Below are 6,949 nucleotides of genomic sequence, written 5' to 3' on the forward strand. Positions count from 1 at the left end.
ATGTAGGTGAGGCTGAACCGAACTCTGCTCTCCACAAGGCGCTGCTCCATCCCCGAGATAAACAACATGAACAGGATCGGCGACATAGGGCAGCCCTGGCGCAATCCCCTAGATACTCTGATTGGCCTGGTGGTTGAGGCCCCCCAGTGGATCACAGCCTGGGTTTCAGTGTATAAAGCCTTCACCATGTGTAGTAACGGTTCTGGGATAGCCTGTGCCTCCAGGACCGAGCTCCCACATTTTATTGTGCTCCACCGAGTCGTATGCCTGGGCTATATCCAGAAAGCCCAGTACCAGCTTTCGCTTCTCTTTGGCAGCGATCTCAATTGAAGATGTCACAACGAAAAGGTCTTCCAGTCGGCGATTGGGTCGAAAGCCATTCTGCAGTTCGCCCAGAATTTGAGCACCTTCCGCCCATCTCTGTATGCGAGCTCGCAGAATGTGGCACAGCAAGTGATACAAAGGAGATGTTACCGCAATGGGTCTATAGCTTTTCAAGAGGGCCTTGTCTCCTCCTCTTTAGTACCAGCCATATCATTGAGCACCGCCACCCTGGTGGAGCAGTGCCTGTGGTCATTACATCGTTCAAGGCGTCCCTGAGCTGTTCCCGTGTTCTTTTCTCCATCTTTTTTATTAGTAATGGTGGTATGCCATCCAGCCCTGCTGCCGAGCTTCCCGCCATGTGTCGCAGTGCTCGCTTCAGCTCCCCCTCTATGACTGTGTCACAACCCGATCCGGCAGGTGGGTTTGCGGGTGGTAGTGCTGCACTATCCTGGCCTATCAGGGATTGGAACTGGTGGGCCATATGTGTTTCAATGTAGCCCAGGCAGGCAGGCTGCTTCCACGTACTCCTCCTCTGTGGTAGTTTCTTGCAGGGTTACCGTGTCAGCTTTAGCCACTGGCTGAAGTGTCTGGATATATCGCCAGAATTTCGCTGGGCCATCTCTGCCAGCTGATTTCATTTCATGGAGGAGCTTTCTGTTAACTGCCAGCATCTTCTGTTGTACCAAAGCAGCCATATGCTTTTTCGCCTCAATGTATGCCTCCCACAGCCTATTATTTCAGGTGTGCCCCGCAGTGTGGCATGTCGAAGCTCTTTACAAGCGACATTACGTTGCTTTAGGGCATTGGACACCTCTTTGTCCCACCATGCTTTAGGTCTATGTCTCCTGGAGTACTTCTAGATTGGCCGGCTAGCTTTTACTGAAGCTATTGCCTTTTTTACCCAGAGTTCAAAGTCTTCATATGATTGCACATCTACACCCTCCGTCTCGCTCTCCAGCAGTGCCACAATGTCATCAATTTTTGTCGTCAAATGATTTCGATGTTCTGGCTGTGCCCTGTCAACATGTGTATGACCCTTTCTTCCAAATGACAGCACAAAGCTGTTGTGGTCGCTTCCAATGCTTTGGGAGCCTTCTTAATCAATCACCATCTCTTGAAGCTGAGGCAGAAAGGCATGTACTATTAAGCAATAGTCTATGCTGCTGGTCTTCTTGTGCATAGTCGAAGTTGCCCATTCTGTCCGTCACACCATCTAGATCCTCGATGTGGGCATTGAAGTCCCCTACAATAATAACTGGCATATTGCTCATGGCAGCTATATCGGTCTCTAGACACTTCAGAGTATCGGCGTTTTTCTGATACGCCCCCTGTCCCGTTCACAGGTAAACCAGGCCCAGTGCTATCTTGCGAGCGCCCAAATTTCCTGTCAGCCACATGTGTTCCTGACATGGCCCTGGAATCCTCTCCCAATTGGAACCAATCCTGTATAGAAAGCCTAGGCCACCACCCCTCTTTTCTCCATCTAGGCGGTTTAAGCCTTCCCATATATAGTCTGTTTTGTGGTGGAGTTTCTTCATTGCGTAGATGTGTTTCGACAAGCCCTGCGACTATGATTTCTTGCTTCTGTAGATTGTTGTAAAGTTCTTCCCACTTTTGCTCCCGTCGACCCCCTTGCATGTTGAGGTAGAAAATCCCCCCCCCATCATTTGCAGCAGTGTCTGGCCCAGGGCCTCTATAAAGGGGGTTGCAGGGTGTACTCCTGGGTTGGGCCCTCTTCTGCCTTTGTTGGAACGGTAGATTCCTAAAAAAGAGCAGGCTCTATTCCAGAGTCGCCGCCCAAGTTCATTTGCTGCTCGCTCGGTGTACAACACGTCCTGTTGCTGCTCAACCGCCCATGTCGTTGGTATGAACTCCACTCGATGTCCAAGGTTCTTGCATACGTTTTTCATTCCTTCATTCCACACTGCAAGCCCAGTAGGGATGGTCGCCGTCTGGGGGAGACCGTATACTATGAAGTGGTGCTGTGGAGCCCGCTGCAGCCACGTATCCAGGTGGCCTTTCACTTTCTGAAAGGCATCCTCCGCTGGCCAATACTCCTTTCTTGCATCATTTATCCCAGCATGTAGTACGACCAGGGCCTCCTGCACCTGCCAGACATCCGTTGCATCATTGAGGGCCTCACAGGCCTTTTGGAGGGCTGCGTCTGCCTCTGTCTTGATATGTACTCTCTTGTGCCAGTTTGAAGCCTGTAGTATAGCGGGCTTCATACGGTAGGCGTTGTGATCCCCATATAGGAAAACACTTCGGTCTTTCCTTTCCTGTCCATGTGGGCTCCCATGTTTCGCCCCCTCATTTGGGGGTCTATACTCTGAGCCTCGTACTTCAAGTGTTTGGTGGCGCTGCTGCTGGATATACTTTGCTGTTGTTTGGGTGCTTCCTCCTGTGACAGGTTGGGTAGTATCGGCTAAGCTCCTGGCCTCCTCCTCTTCAACTTCACTTGCATTCTCTTTTCCACTTCTGCATGGCTCTGGTGCGGGCTGTCCTGGCATTTGCTCCTTTAGGGTGCCCACCGGCTCCCCGGCCATTGGTTCGACCGCGGCTGGCTGCCACACACGAGTTCTCCCCGAACACAGCTCGCTCAGCGTCTGCCTTAGTTCAACTACTTGTTCTTCCAGAGCAGTCCTCTTTCTTCTCTCCGCCTCAAGCTCCGCCTTTAGGCTGCTTCTTTTCACCTCAATCGCGGTGAGTTCGGCGTCCAACCGCGCTTCGAGGTTGGCGATCTCCAGCTTCCAGTTTTCTTTCTCTTTAGCCGCGTAGGTAGTGAGCTCATCCCGCAAAACGTTCATCCTTATGCAATGGTGGCACTTGAAAGCAGGGACTTCCCGAGCTTCGTGCACGGTGTCGTACGGCGTGTCCTCCAAAACGAGCCACGATTTGCATGTCGTACACTGGACCCACTCCTTGAGCGCAGAGTCTTCCTCAGTGGTCTCCCTCGTCTGGCCACGACGCCCCATGGCAAAAAAGGTGGTGGCGGGAGAAAGGGGGTGTCGTTCACTCACTCCTAACTCATCGCGTCGCAGCGCTCACACCCATAAATTGTCGCACGCACATCCGCACCCCTACTCCTTTTGAGAGCGGATCGGCAGTTCAAATTAGTCGCCAACGGACTTCAGCACACACGAAGGCACCGCGCACTAACACTAGTAAACCGATTCACATCAAGGTCGCCTGCCCTTGTGAAAGCCGGCCCATAGCCGTCGGAGCCCTCGTGAGCTGCGCCCATCGGTTTAGGTGATCAGAAATACCCGATTGGATGCACCAAAAACCACTCAAACTTCGAACCCGTCACCTGCTATTCCACGCTACTAACCTATAACTCCAAGTATAAACATTATTTAAAAACGGCACAAAAGCGATCGAGAAATAAACTGTCAATTCAAACGAGCCAACATGAAGAGAAGCGAACTGGAAACGCCCGGTGCAGACAAGTCCAATGTTGCCTATGCCCGTTCCCGACAAGTGCAATGTTGTCAAAACAGACGCCGCTGCAGCCAAGTTCAGTGTTGCCCACGCCCGTTCCCGACAAATGCAATGTTGTCCAGCTGTTGGAAACATATGCTGGAGACGCCCCCCAAATTGTATTGTAGTAACGGTAGCCAGGCCTGCATTTGTGCGAATAGGTGAGTGTCACTGGCAGTGCGTAAAATTCCTGGCCTTTCACAATAAGCAAGCCAATATTCCTGCTGGTACTTTTGTTTGACTGTTGGTAACCACCGCTTCGTTGAGTCTTTTCTCTTAGCGGAGATGCTGTAAAGTTCCTGCCGGAGTGGTTTTGCATGATGTAGGTTTTCAGCGTATATTTTTGTGGTTTTCTGCAAAAATTGTCACGACAGTCCATGCTCATTTTGCCCATTCTTCGTCTTGGGTTGTGGCACATTTTTTTTTTCAAATTGCTGAATCGTCAAACGTTCATATCTACCTCACACCTCTCATGAAAGCTGAGGTTACGGGTGGCGCCGCATGATTGATTAGGCGAAACTGAAATAAAGGAGCTGAAGTGACGAAGTGTCAGGTAACCTAGAACAGTGCACTGGGCTGTAAGATCATTTCCTTTAGACACTGTTGCAAACAGTTTTATGATGGCATATACTTGCTGTCTTATCTTAACATTGGACACAGGAATGGAAAAATTCCACTAAGCACAACCTTCCCTAACTAAACTGTTCAGAGTGAAACAGTAGTCATTATTATTATTGCATCCACTGCTCTGTTTCTAATCTGAGCTCGATGTGGCATCAACATATTTTCTGCAATTTGTCATCTGGTGGGTCCTAAACATAGGTGATAGTGCCTCTGAAAGTGCAAGCTTCTCTCACTTAGAGACCTGCTTTCCATGCTTGGTTTATGTGCTTGCTCCTTTTCTCCAATGCATAATGACTCTTTTGATGTTGTGTACAGTGAGCCCCCTTTGATGACTTGGAGCTTACCTAGTGTCCACAGAATAATAAAAAAAAAAGGTGGTTACTTCTCTGAACATCAATATTTAATTTTTATTTAAGAGTTACTTGCACCACCCCATAGGACATTACAGCAAGGAGTTAAAAATGTTTAAAAAGGAAACAGACTACTCATTGAAAGCACCATTGGATAATGTATGAACAGTACTTGGACACTAAGCTGTTCCACTCTAAGATAGGCAAAAAACATAAGAATGGAAAACATCACCCTTTAAGGAAAGCTCTTTTACCTTGAAATGATTCAATATTCAATTCAATTTATTTCGCATTTTTTTCAAGTAACAAAGTGGATTCCAAGAGAAGGCAAGCGTAGCAGGGGACATTAGAAAGTTAGGAGGGCGGATGAGATTAAGAAGTTTGCAGGCATACGGTGAGCGCAGCTGGCAAAGGACAGGGTTAATTGGAGAGACATAGGAGAGGCCTTTGCCCTTCAGTGGGCGTAGTCAGGCTGATGATAATGATGATGGTTGACGAAGGAAATCGGGAAGCATCTAAACAGAAGGGGCATACAGAAAGGCTACTCAGGCTAATGTGTCCCGTGATTGGCAGAGGTGTAAGGTACTGTCAGCTGTTGCAGAAAAAGTACAAAAGAAGCAAAGGATTACTTTTTTAATCATTCGCTTCTAAGCCTGTTAAAAACAAACCCAGAAAAATTCTAGTGTGTCATTAATCCTAATGATGCAAGCAAGTTAATAACACTAAAGGACATCAATGGAATTTTTGTCCCCATAGAAGCAAGTGCGGAACAGCTAAACAATCATTTCAGCGAAGTATTTACAGACAATTCACCTATCCCTGAGTACATTCAGCCTTCGGTTCCGTTCATTGCTTATCATTTTAATCCTATCACTATCACAACAGATGGGGTTCTTCGTGCGATAGACAGGCTTCCATTAAGTTCTAGCCCCGGTACTGATGGCATAAGTACTAAACTTCTAAAGCTAACCTCTAACGTGTCCGCATTTTTGTTATCGCTTTTATTCCAGCAATCTCTGAACAAAGCTGCTTTCCAGACAACTGGCGAACTGCACACATTATACCAATATTTAAGTCTAAGGATATTACCAATCCCAGCAACTATCGGCCAATTTCTTTGATGTCAGTGTGCTGTAAACAACTGGAACACATAATACTTACCCACATCAAGGAAGAGCTTAATGCAAATGACCTGCTACTTGAAAATCAGCATAGTTTCATTAATGTCAGACCCAATTATCTGAATCAGTAACGGATCTTCATCGTGCAATTCAGAGCGCCTTGTACATTGATGCCATTTTTATCAACTTCTCTATAGCCTTTGATCGGGTAGCCCACAAGCACCTTAACGAAAAGGTGTATAACTTGCAACTTGATCATAATACTACTAAGCGGATAGAAGAATTTTTAGCTAACAGGCAACAATCAATATCTGCGAATAACATATCTGAAACTAAACATGTTAAATCAGGTGTACCGCAAAGATACTTCTTAGGCCTACTTCAGTGTATAATTTATATTAATGACATTGCGACAGACATTAGCTCCTTCATATCTCTTCGCTGATGACTGCGTCATTTATAGGGAAGTAGCTATCACTGATGACTGTAACCTTTATAGGGAAGTAGCTCATCCTAATGACGTTGTTGCCTTGCAAACAGATCTAGATAGGTTAAGTACTTGGTGCAGTGTTTGGCAGATGGAAATAAACACCGATAAAACTAAACAGATGACTTTCTCTGCACTCTGTAAAACTCCAGTAAGCCACTGTATTATAAATAACAGTGTCATTGTGTGCTCATCAACTTTTAAATATTAAGGCGTTGTTCTTTCCCCGGACCTAAATTGGTAAGCCACATAGAATATATGACTAGCAAATCTTCGAAAAAATTAGGTCTTCTTAAACGTCGTCTGTCTCCAGATAACCCTGATACCAAGCTACAAGCCTACACATCTCTAATTCCGGCATCATTAGAATATTGTTTGGTAGTATGGCACCCCCACCAAGATGCCTATCCAGCTCTATAGAATCAGTGCAAAATAAAGCAGCACACTTTATTCTACCGTTGTACTCCCCATACCAGAGAGTTTCTGCAATAAAACAATCTCTAAATCTTCTGGACATCAATATACAATGAAAATTCTTTCACCTATCGTTGTTCCACTCCCTC

General features: G+C 46.7%; 1 protein-coding gene across 6 annotated transcripts in view; it reads right to left on the minus strand.

The window, feature by feature from the left end:
• Window positions 1-6,949, minus strand: part of LOC144127874 (uncharacterized) — a 57,644-nt gene that overhangs the window by 26,258 nt on the left and 24,437 nt on the right. The gene's annotated exons all lie outside the window — the stretch shown is intronic.

This window comes from Amblyomma americanum, chromosome 4 (genome assembly GCF_052857255.1).
Source record: "Amblyomma americanum isolate KBUSLIRL-KWMA chromosome 4, ASM5285725v1, whole genome shotgun sequence".
Lineage (NCBI taxonomy): Eukaryota > Metazoa > Arthropoda > Arachnida > Ixodida > Ixodidae > Amblyomma > Amblyomma americanum.